This window comes from Pyrus communis, chromosome 9 (genome assembly GCF_041283825.1).
Source record: "Pyrus communis isolate YQ-2024b chromosome 9, ASM4128382v1, whole genome shotgun sequence".
NCBI lineage: Eukaryota > Viridiplantae > Streptophyta > Magnoliopsida > Rosales > Rosaceae > Pyrus > Pyrus communis.
Window position 1 is genome coordinate 22,178,339 of NC_142573.1, and position 13,107 is coordinate 22,191,445.

The 13,107-nt window shown below is 36.9% G+C and overlaps 1 pseudogene; it reads left to right on the plus strand.

Moving 5' to 3' along the window:
* The first annotated feature begins 6,040 nt into the window (after positions 1–6,040).
* On the plus strand, positions 6,041–10,673 carry LOC137740684 (4-coumarate:CoA ligase 1-like; annotated as a pseudogene).
* The last annotated feature ends 2,434 nt before the right edge of the window (positions 10,674–13,107 follow it).

The following is a 13,107-nucleotide window of genomic DNA, read 5'->3' on the forward strand; positions in this document are numbered from 1 at the left end:
CTTTTTTTTTTTTTTAAAAAAAAAAAAAAAAAATTGATAGTGCATTATTTTAAAGATGAAGATAAAATACACGAAAAGAAAACAAAAAGATTGGTAAACATATAGTGGATAATGGAGGGCTGGCAAGTCAAGCTACACATAAAATTTAGTTGTCGATCTACATAGTATCCTTACTCTCCAAAACACATAAGATGGTAAGAAAGAACCAAGAACCAAGACCCTTGAAATTTAGTAATCAACTACAAAGTAGACTACTTCTTTCCCGTTCAGAATGATTAGAAATGGCTAATCTTGACCCAGTAGAACAACCCTCAACTCGTTCAATCCCTATTCCAGACCAATTACGAAATACAATCTGTCAATAATAAATCAACAACTAGATTAGGTGGTTCCTCGACCCAATTGCTAACAAAGTGCCATTTAGAAACTCCATAACAGACAAATCGATGATGACACACCCCGATCGAAATCAAGGCGTGTTGGCCGTCACGTGAAGGTGACGTAGCCATGTGCACAATGCGGAAACAATAATAATATAACAAATGCGAATAAATAAAAACCCAACTAACTAGAGCACTAGATAAGATAAGGTGCAAGACGAAATAAGTGTGAATTCACAACCAAAGCATAAGTAGCCTAAGTGCAGTCCAGCAGGACGAATACTAATTATACAACACCCAAAGATGACCATACAATGGTGATAATCTGTCAGAGCTGCCGTGGATTCCTCGCAAGCCACCAAAAAGCACTCCTAACTAGAATCTGGAGGGGCTCAAAACAGAAAGTGTGAGTGGGCAAACACAAAGCTTTTCAAAACCATTTCAATTATCAAAGATAGTAACCCCTCGCCGTAAAACCTGTATAATTTCCTAGAAAATAGAATACATATCTATATCATAACCATACTCAAAAAAGCAAAATTCACAAATATGCCATGTCGAATATCTCAGTATAAAAATATGTAAGCCAAGTGATATAAATCAATGCAAATGATATGTCAGCCAGAGTCACCTAACGTGACCTATACGGCTGAATCTAGAGCTCATCCATCTAGCCGGAGTCACCTAACGTGACCTGTAGGCTCAAATCCACATCTTAACAAATATACTTGCACACAAGTCAGAACCACCTAAAGTGGTCTGTACGATAGGACTGGGTGTAAATAAATAAGTTCAAGTGCTACGATCACGTGAAGACTGTGCGAATAATCGCGGGTCACCTACGAGTCGAAACCACCTATAGTGGTTTGTACGACAGGACTATGCACCTAACTTGGTTCCAAGGTGAGTGTATGGTGCGGGAGGTGAACATCGCGTGAAGGACTGTGCCCTAACCACGGGCGGGAGCACTAACACCGGTGTGTAGGTTTATGAGTTCTCAACACATCTCACATAATCATCAATTTACATAAACAATCTACAACTCACCTGGTACTTACCTGAGTGTCCATAACGTGAAATCACATTTATGCATACCATATTAATTCAATGATCTACGTATAAATCAATATGCATGGCATTTCTAAATATAATTTCATTTAAATCGATTTTCTGGGAAAAATCTCAAGTATATAGGTATATACAGAAAACCAAAAGCCCACTCACTGGTATGTGGAAGGGTCGTAGCCCCCAAGCCTCGATTGACTGCACTTGTCCTAAGGATAGGTCTCACCTATATTCGAAACAACTATATAAACGTTAATTTAAAGCACATAAATGAAACTTGCTAATAACTTCTCATACATTGCTCAAATGGGGTATTTGAATATACCAACGTGATCTACTCAACACCACAAATATCCCCATATTTTTAGAAAAATTTTCCGACCACCCACGCTCCCTCACACGCCTGCCAAGGCACGGCCACACGCGGAGGCATGTGCTTGGCAAGCTGGACAAAATCCCTAACGGCGTTAGGGAATATTTCGTTAAATAATGAAATATACCGTTAAATATACCTAACACCATTAATCGCCATTAGGAATATTCCGTCAAAGTTGACGGAATATTCTTCTTCTCCTACCTTGGTTCGCTGGAGTCCCACGCCGGTCGCCGCTGTGTAGCCGGTTTCTGGAAATACTTCAAAGCTTGATAACTCACTCATTTCAACACCAAAATTCATGAAATTTTCACCAAAATAAAGCTCTCAACTAGCAGAACATGATCTTACCACTTTGGAGCCCGAAAACAAACGGAATCTCGCGCGAGAAATTTTGTGAAAACCGGCCAAACTTGAAGCTTAACAACCCAAGTGTCTCGACTTCCCATAACCTTCCAAAACACCTATAACAACTTCGCAAGGTTGCTTTAAGACTCTCTCATACCTTAAAATCCAGCGAAACATTTGCGATCAAACTCGAGCAACATGACACCTTGTCGGAGTTCATTGGTTCTTGAGTTCCCAAGGTCTTCACGCCAAACTAATGGTATAGCTCGATTCTTGAGTTTGCAAGGAACTTAGAAATAACATCCACCCGGACAATCTGCAACTATTTAGAGAGATTTGGGATTGATTCAGGTGTATGGAAAAAAGGAGAGGGTTCGAGAATGAGAGAGAGAGAGAGAGAGAGTGAGGGAATGGGAAAGGTTGCACTTGTGGGAATGTTTCTCCTTAACCTAATTGGGCAGTTTAAAATTATCCTAAGCCCTAATTGGGCTGCATGGTTAAACTCATGCAAATTTGGGTCAAAAAGAACCAATCCAAATCTTCCTATTCCCTCATACATTTACCTTGCACACCCAACTCGGCCCTAACTTGCATCCACACCCTCGTGACGTTGAATTCCACTTAATTACGTTGGCAAGAAAATAATTGACCTACATACATACATCCACTTCACAAGACTCACAAGGGCAACATAGTCATTTCCACACTATCGAGAGTAAAATAATATACCCATTCAAGACGGGCTATCACAGATGAGCTGTTTCAATAGCTTGAGAACAAACATGGGTAAAACAAACTCCAATGATTCATAATGTTAATTCGTTCGCAATATCCACAATAGACCCAATATAGTGGAGAGATTTGGAAAAGACTCTTGTAATGCAACTATTGAAGGAAATTTTTGTTCATTTGAAGATCATTTCAGTATCTCATTCATCTTACAACATGGACTCAAAAATCCAATATTTACCCTTGTAATTCAAAACCTAGTAGATGGTGAATCAACACTAAGCATAAATCAAAAGAGAAAGAGAAGAAATGTCATTATACATTTGTAGATTCTTATTTGAATGTGCAAAGGCTAATCATCCAAGGGAGTGCCTTCATTCCTTTGCTCTTTTTTTGTTTTTTGGCTTCTGGATTTGAACGATAAAACAAGAATTTCCAATGTTCTCAATTGATGGAACCTCTAATTTCTCCACACCAAGGAGAAATCTGAAGAGGAAATGAGTGATTATAGGAGAAAGAGATGCTAGTATCCTCTCTTACGGTGGTCGGCCTTGTAGAGAGAAAATGGAGAATGACGCTTCTCCAATTTTCCATACAAAACCCTATAGAAGGCTAGGCTATAATGTCCCTTATATAGTCAAAGGTTTGGAACTAAAATAGAAACCTTAGCACCCTTTCTCTCTATGGCCGACCCTAACTCTGGTTAGAGGGATTTTTGGCCTTTATGACTTAAGTTGTTAAAACATTTAACTTGTTGGGCTTGGTAAAACAAGGCCCATAGAGCTATGAAGCCCAAAACTAACATAAGGCCCAATTCGAACTTATTCAATTGATTAATTAAATTTTAATTTATCCATTAAATTGGCTTACTCATATTTATTTTATTTCTTTAATCTCTACCTTACACAGTGTGTGATCCATTAGATTATAATTAGTGAGGCAATGGGTGATTAAACTCTTACTTGTGAATTGAAATTACTTTTTAGTTCTCTTTTTAGTGAAGATTAGCGAGTATCAATCCTCAGAGCTTCCACAAGTCATGAGTAACATCTAACAATATGTCATGGCTACCTAAGTTAGGCAGAAGAGGTGAGGAACCTGTTTATTGGAATTACAATGCAATACGGTTCTTCTCTATATCAATACTCTTGATTACATTGCTTGGTTGATAGTTTATTCATGTCTACTTTCCAATGTGATTCTCTTATCTATATGATTCCCATGAATGTGATTTGGAATGTACTTCCCAAATCATATTCATGTGCTTTGGCCAAAGACACTTGAATCATCTCATAAAGTATTCTCCTTCAATGGTTAAAGGTTAGATACCTCTTGATCATATTGTTTGGTTGATAGTTTATTCATGTCTACAATTCACTGTGATTCCCTTATCTATATGATTCCCACGAAGTTGATTGGAATGTACTTCCTAAGTCACATTCATGTGGTATGGTCAAAGACTCTTAAATTATATCATAGAGTATTCTCCTTTAATAGCTGAATATTAGAGATCCCTTGTTGTACACTTACTACCTCTCTGAATAAATCAGTGATCCCAACGATAAGCGGAACAAACCCTGGAGTTATGATGCATCGTCAAATTAATCAAAGGTGTATCCACAAGACAAATGTGGTGTCTGATATCAAATAACTATTTTGCATTATCCCAACTAGTGAGTAGTTCTCATATGAGATGAGTATGAGAACTTCTGTTCGATCCTATTCAATGAACTCACTATTTCTATTGAGCATTACATACTTCCTTTGGGGTTTTCCACACTAATGACTCGAAACCAATCACTTTCCAAAAAGAAAACGCATAGTATTACTAATCTTACCGTCAATGACCAATTGATAATCTTATGATCACGAACATTTGAAATATGTGTATGAGAGAGAAAGTTTTCTTAACCCTAACTTGTGTAGATTACGTTCTCTCTAATACATATTCATTGGACTTATTGTTTATGAGTATAATGTTTAATGAGACGGCCTCAAACAATAAACCTTGTCCTTAGATCAACTAAATTATTTAATTTGTGAAATATCTGTAAAGCATCATCTAACGATTGGCTGTTAAGGAACACTTCCAAACCTAGAGCGAATCGCTCTAAATTCTTAAATCCCTTTCTTTTTGCCAAAAGCACACATTTTTTGAGTGCCAAAGCTTGTGCATGAAGAGGAGATGCAAAATGGAGGCCCTTCTCACTTTACGGGAGTAATAATACTCGGTTTAGGAGATGAACTAGGAAAAATAACATGTTGGAAATTGTCCACACATCAACCAAAAAAAAAGGGCCCATCAGTTCTTTGTAATTAAATTCAAATGCTGCATTAATCGATTTTTAAGTTCATGAACCAAAATAATCACTGATGAATGTGTCAATTTTAGAAACTATTTATAATGACAATTAATCTAGCAATCGATCTTCTATTTTCACAACCAGAAAATGTGGTTCGGAAACTTTGATTAAATCTGATAGAACAAAGCAATTCATCAATCAATATTGTAACCCTAAGGGCTTAAAACGAAGTAATTTCAGACATCCTTCAGCCTTTTACATGCCCATATTTTAAATTTAATCGTTTAACTTTATTTAATTTATTCAATATATGAGAAGTCAAAAACAATATGTAAAAATCACTTCCTTGCCAAATCTTTCAGGCGCTATACTCCTAAATCATGTAGCAGTAGTTGGTAAAGGCAGTGGTTGGTATTTAGAAAATGTCCTAACCTCACCATCATCCAAACCGACCTTCCCCAAACCAAAACCCATGCACCCACATTTCCACCTCCAATCATCATCATTCACCAACCCCGAATGTTTTCATCCAATTTCCAATTATTCACCTTCATGGTTTCACCCCCAAACAATTCCATAATCCCATTCCCCCCCCGCCCCCCCCAAAAAAAAAAAACTAACCACACCCCTTGTTGTATATGACACAGTTTTAAAAGACGCTAGGCACTAATCGGACAATGGGCTAGGGCCTAGCCATCTCCTCTCCCCCCAACCAACCACATCTCATGTTGTATATATTAATGAAGATCCCAATGGGCCTATAAAAGCTCTAATTTTGCTCAAAACAAACCAATCATTTTGTTGTCTTTTTTCTCTTTGGATAATCCCATTTTTACCAAGAGATGGCTATAGAAACTACCCAAAATGACATTGTCTACCAATCCAAACTCCCCGACATCCCCCTCCTAAAACACTTCCCTCTCCACTCTTATTGCCTCTGCAACAAAAACCACTCGAGCTCTAAGCCCTGCATCATCAACGGTGCTAATGGAAACATCTACACGTACACTGATGTGGAACCGAACATGCGCAGAGTTGCCTCAGGGCTCAACAAAGAATTCAACAAGTTGACGTCATTATACTCTTCCTGCCCAACTCTCTGGAGTTTGTCTTTGCCTTTCTCCAAGCCTCCTTTCGCGGTGCCATGACAACTGTCGCGAACCCTTTTTTCACACATGCTAAGATCTTAAAATAGGCTAATGCCTCAAAAGCTAAACTCATCACCACCTTAACATGTTACTACGACAAAGTCAAGGACTTATCGTCACTTAGTCATGACAGTCACAATGTTAAGCTCATGTGCGTCGACTCTCCGCCTGATACGAGTTGTTTGCATTTCTCCGACTTTTTTGAAGTCGATGAAAGCAACATGCTAGCAGTTAACATTAGCCTAGAAGATGTCATCGCCCTACCCTACTCATCCGGGACAACAGGTTTGCCGAAGGGGGTGATGTTAGAGTATGAGTATGAACATGACATTGGAGCCAGTTATAGTGTCTGAATTTGATATGGGGAAGTCTTGTTAATAAGCTTTAAGTAAACCTGTTTCTTGTAGGAATGCAATCCAGGTTTTAAGGACTCATATGCATATTAGGATTGTGTTTATACACATGTTTGATTCAAACTGTTATGTTTGTATTCTATGCTAATTCTAATAAGAGATCAGTAAGGAGAACATTGAGTATATAAACTTTAATCACTGCTCTCGCAATACACTACTCATTCTGTGTCAAAGCCTTATTGTTTAAAAGCACTCGTGGTATTGTAAAGAGAAGTTAACTATTTTCATAGGTTATCATGGCATCATCATCACAGAATGGGGTAGCAGAGAAGAAATAGAACGTTGATAGGGATGGTAAGGAACATGATTTGTAGATCCAAGTTACTAGGGTTTCTTTGGTGAGAATCTTTGAAAACTGCTAACTATATTATGAATAGAGTTCCTTAGAAAGCAGTTCCAAAGACACATTTTGAAATGTGAACAGGTAGAAGACCTAGTTTTGATCATTTCCATGTTTGGGGTTGCAAACTGAAGCATGGTTTTACAATCCAAATGAAAAGAAGTTGGATTCCAGAAGTCACTCATGATTTTTCATTGGATATTCTGAAAAATCAAAAGGTTTTAAGTTCTATTGCCCTCAAGCACATACTAGAGTGCAGGAAACTCACAATGCAGTGTTTATGGAGGATGAAGATGTATCAGACCTTGTTCAAGATAGTTTTGTTTTTGAAGAACTTAAGCAACTAGATGGAACTTTGTCGTTGATGAATTATGAGTCGATTCCAATTTTGCTAAAGCTACCTGCATCTACTTGTGACTCCAACCATGAGATAGATGAAACTGTGATTGTGTCAGATATTCAAGAAGTGGCTGAATAGTCCAGTGATCATAGTATTCAAGTTCAAGATCAACATACTCTAGATTCAGATCAGTTACTTATCCAACCCTCACTGAGAAAATCTAAGAGAGTTAGAAAGCCAACTATTTCACAAGATTATGTCTATTTGCATGAAGCTGAGTTTGATTTAGGTGACATAGATGATCCAGTGAATTACAATCAAGCAATGCAGAATACTCAAGTCATTTTGTGGCAGAAAGCAATGAAGGAAGAATTGTATTCAATTTTCAAGAACAATGTTTAGACCTTTGTGGATACTTCATCACAAATCAAGCCTATAGGATGCAAATGGGTTCATAAAACCAAAAGAGATGTTGATGGAAGAATTGAGATGTATAAAGCTAAGTTAGTAGCAAAGGGCTTCACTCAAAAGGAAGGGATAGATTACAATGATACATTTTCACCTGTTTCTTCCAAAGACTCAATAAGAGTTATTATGGCATTAACAGCTCACTTTGATTTGGAATTGCATCACATGGATGTGATAACAGCTTCCTTGAATGGGGACATATTGGAAGATTATATATGGTTCAGCCTATTGGATTTGTTGAAAAGGGGAAGGAAAATATGGTGTGTAAGCTTAATAAGTCAATTTATGGACTTAAGCAACCTTCAAGACAATGGTTCCACAAGTTTGATCAAGTAATTACTGCACAAGGGTTTACAAACAAAAATAGATGACTACATCTATGTTAAGTTCAAGGGCTTTAGGTTCATTTTCCTAGTTCTTTATGTTGATGATATTCTCATTGCTAGTTCAGACAAGCAATTACTGCAAGAAACTAAGGATGTTCTTAATACCAATTTTGATATGAAGGACCTAGGTGAGGCTCATTATGTTTTGGGAATCGAAATTGTGAGAGATAAAAACAGAAAACTTCTCGATTTATCTTAAAGAGGTTATATTGAAAGAGTATTGAATAGATTCAACATGGAGAATTGTAACAAAGCAGATGTTCGAATTAACAAATGAGATAAGTTTAGCAAAGATCAGTGTCCCAAGAATGAACTTGAGGTTAATCTGATGAAGTGAAAGCCTTATGCTTCATTGGTTGGTAGCCTTATGTATGCTAACATTTGCACTATGCTAGACTTGGCATTCATTGTTGGTTTATTAGGCATGTTTCAATCAAATCTAGGTGAGGCTCATTGGGTTGCTGTAAAGAAAGTTTTAAGGTATTTGCAGAGAACAAAAGGGCATATGCTGGTATATGGTAGAGAAAATTCATTGGAATTGACTGGTTTCACAGATTTAGACCTTACATGAGACAAGGATGAGAGAAAGTCCACCAGTGGGTATATATTCATGACGAGTGGAGTTGCTCTTTCTTGGAGAAGTGCTAAGCAAACCATTGTATCAACATCGACAATGGAAGCTGAATTTGTACCATGTTTTGAAGGAATGAAGCAAGCAGTTTGGCTCAGGAACTTTATCACTAAGATGAATATTTTTTATTCTGTTAAGGGACTTGTGAAGATGTTTTGTGACAACAGCGCTGCCGTATTTTTCTCTAAGAATAATAAAAGGACTTCAGCATCTAGATTGATGGATGTCAAGTTTCTTAAGGTTAGAGAAGTTGTCAACTAGCTTGATGATTGCAGATCCACTTACAAAAGCATTACCAAATACTGTGTTCAAGGGACATGTTGTCAAGATGGGAGTTTTGGAATCTTTTGACAAGTGGGAGTGAACAAAAACATGAATCTTAAAGACTACTATTGATGCCTCTTTGATATGTTTAGATATTGAAGCTGCAGACTTTAAGATGTTTACTTAGTTGTTGGTATAAGTTACTGAGTTAGTTTCTAGCTTAAGTTTTTTCTTTTGGTTCAATTAGTGTTCATTTTTTCCTTTTGGGTGATTAATTGTTCATGAAGACTATTTTGTTTATGACAGTTTGGATTGCTAGAAAATTGATTTGAGATTTTGTTGAGGCTTTTCTGAGAACTATTGTTTTTTTCTTTTGTGAATATGATGGTTCGTTAACTTTTATTAGTTGATAATTAGACTCTTGATTTTGACAAGTTAAGATTAGCTTGAATGACTGAGAGGTATATAATTTGAGATTACTACAAGATTCACATGGTTACAAGATACAAATTAAGTGTTCTGTGACTCCATAATAAATTATGTAAGTGTGCAAATGGAGTTCTGGAGTCCTGTACTTTGAAATGTATAGGTAGACTGGCATGTGAAGATAAGGTTAATGATTAATTCAGACTTGGTGATCACTTCCATGCTTCAAACAAAACCGGTTGTCAGGTTTCATACTCAAGTGGGAGAATATTAGAGTATGAGTATGAACATGACATCAGTGCTGGTTATAGTGTCTGAATTTGATATGAAGAAGTCTTGTTAATAAGCTTTAAGTAAACATGTTTCTTGTAGGATTACTAGTTCTGAATGCAGTCCAGGTTTTAAGGACTCATGTGCGTATTAGGATTGTATTTATACACATGTTTGATTCAAACTGTGATGTTTGTGTTCTATGCTGATTCTAATAGAAGATCAGTAAGGAGAACATTGAGTACATAAACGTTAATCATTGCTCTCGCAATACAATGCTCATTCTGTGTCAAAGCCCTATTGTTTGAGAGCACTCGTAGTATTGCAAAGAGGAGAAGGATAACTATTTTCATAGGCTATTATGGCTTCATCATCTAGTGCTGCAGGTATGTCTTTCATATTTATCTTTATGTTGGTAGTTGATGTTCTTGTGTTTGTGACTTCATAGCATGTCTGAGAGATCTTTGACTGTGGTGTATACGTAAGGAATGTATTCCTTACAGGTGATGCTAACGCACAAGGGGGTTTGTGACAGCGTCGTTTTGTTCGTGTTGCCGCTTTTTCATATTTATTCTTTGAACTCGGTGTTGCTTTGTGGGCTTAGAGCTAGGGCTTGCCATTTTAATGATGAATAAGTTTGAGATTGTTTCTCAGTTGGGGTTGATCGACAAGTAAAAAGTTAGTTTTGTGCCAATTATGCCACTGATCGTGTTGGCGATCGCCAAGTTTCCCGATGTAGATAAGTACGATTTGTCGTCGATTCGAGTTCTTAACTGTGGAGGAGCTTGAAGACACTGAGAGCCTAGTTTCCCAATGTCACACTTGGTCAGCTATGTACACAATTAGTACATTCTTTTGTTTTTCGTTTTCAATATGATATTGTGTATACTTATGCTTCAAACGATAACATTTTATAATTATAAACAAAAAAGCATTTTTAGAGTCTTTGGCATAAAAATGTTAAAAAAAAAAAATGATATAACGTGGTACACAAATGCGTTCTCCTAGCATTTTTATTTTATTTTATAATAAGAAAAAGTACTACTACTATCTCAAGAACGTAAAGTCATCTCCAACCAAGGGATGGCCAAAGAGCTCGTTTTAGCTCTCTGGCCCTCCAGGATATTAATATTTTAATGAACATTACAAGGCCATATTTGCCTCCATCTCCAACCAATGGCCAAAGGGCCATAGGGCTTGTTTTAGCCCTGTCACAAAAAAACCGTCTCCAACCAAGGGCCATAGGGCCAAACATAATTTATTATTTAAAAACTACAACTTAAATTCAAATCCAACGGCTAAGTGACGTCAGCTAGCCGTTGGATTTGAATTTTTTTTTTTTTTTTTTTTTTTTTTGCTATAAATAGGGTGGATATTGGGCTATAATTCACACAACTTTGAATTCAATCTCTTTCAATTCAAGTTTGCAATGAATTCTAACTTTGGATCTTCTTCGGATTCCAATTGAGGGTCCTCATCCAATTCCAAATTGGAAGAAAATGGGCTCAAATGAGACGAGAAGATGAGGAGTTTGATGAAGAAGTTCAAGTAAGGCCTTTGGCCCTTTCAGATTTCGTGGGGCCCACGAGCCCTCTAGCCTAGCCCTCTGTTAGAGACGATTTTCGAGCTATTTTCGGCCATCTATCCTTCTGGATCCTTCGGTTGGAGACGGCCTAAGCACACTTACCAAACCTTGTATCTTATTTACTTCATATTCCACTACACATATATTTTCGATATCACAATAAATAGCAATGATAGTTCGTTATGCATTTATCAAAAGTGGATATCCACATTTTGTCGTTTACTGTAAATAAAGGAAAAGTAGGGACGTGATGATTTTACTTTTTTCAAAAGAGATTGATAAGGCTAGTAAACTTTATGAGCATTTTAAGAAAATGGGTAAAAATAGTATAAATTCTATTTTATTTAAATATTACCTGTGTCTGTCAAACTTGCTTCACTGCTTGTGGAGTGGCACGAGACTAAACACTATAGACTAAACACTATACTGATTGTGATTGCCATACCAAGAATATATCAGTAACTATATTAACAACATATATAATGTCGATGTCTGGATCCCCGTTCATATTAACACGCCAATACGATATCAATAATTATAGATGAATATTTTAATACTTAGTAGTTGAAAGTTAAAGATTTAATAGACGGATGTGAGGAATATAAATAATGTAACAAAGTAAAAAGGAAAAGATGAAAATGAAATATAGCTTCAAGTGTTTTTTCCTCCTTAATAAATGGCAATTTGATAAATATAGCTTCAAGTGGAGATGTAGCAAAGTAAAAAGGAATAGATGAAAATGAGATGTTGATCTGGAAAAGAAAATACCTCATTTGGGAAATTGCTGTCTTCTTTTTGAAATTGTAGCTGGAAGAAAGCGTGTGGATTCATCAAAACAAACCCTTCTCCTGCAGGTCATCAATAACCTATACAGAAGCAAGCTTCTAAAAGACGTTAGCCACTAATCAGGTGGCAGGTTGGGGCTTAGCGTCTAGGCAGCTAGGTGGGGTCTGGCGGGCAGCTAAGCATGTCTAGACACACTTTCTTAATTTTCAACGCCTAGGAAGTAATCAGGTTGTTGATCAGCCGCCTAATACCTAGGCTGGGTTTAGACGGCGCTAGACAGGAATTTGTAGAACAGTGTACATAACGCATCCAGTGCGGCACACACATACTTAAAAAATAGACTCGTACATATCAGTAAATTTTTCTTCTTCCTCCAGCTGATCATGGTTGGAAAAGAAAAGAATGCAGAATAACTGCATATACTGGTAGTGATTACAGCTTCCCATTGTGCGAGACATTCCTTAGTGTGCCGTCCGCCGATGAGCGAGGCGCATCACTGATTCACTATGCATATTAATTCTTGATACAGTATATTCATCTAATGCACGCATTGAGACTGTAGGTTTGACTTGGAGGACTACTTATGAGTATTAGACCCTTGTTTTTATTTATTTAATTTCTGCATTAAGATTTTAGGTTAAATTACTTGGGACAAAAGTAATACAGTTGATTCAGTAAGAGATAAAAAGTTGTAGCTACTCAAATATTATTGAGAATCTAACTAAATTAATTGCGTGTATATCACTCTATTAACGTCGCTCTTATTACATTTTACATGATTTGAATAAGGAGATATAACCCGATTGCACCCAAGAATCCCTTCGAAGTACCCCAATTATGTTAAATTCTTAA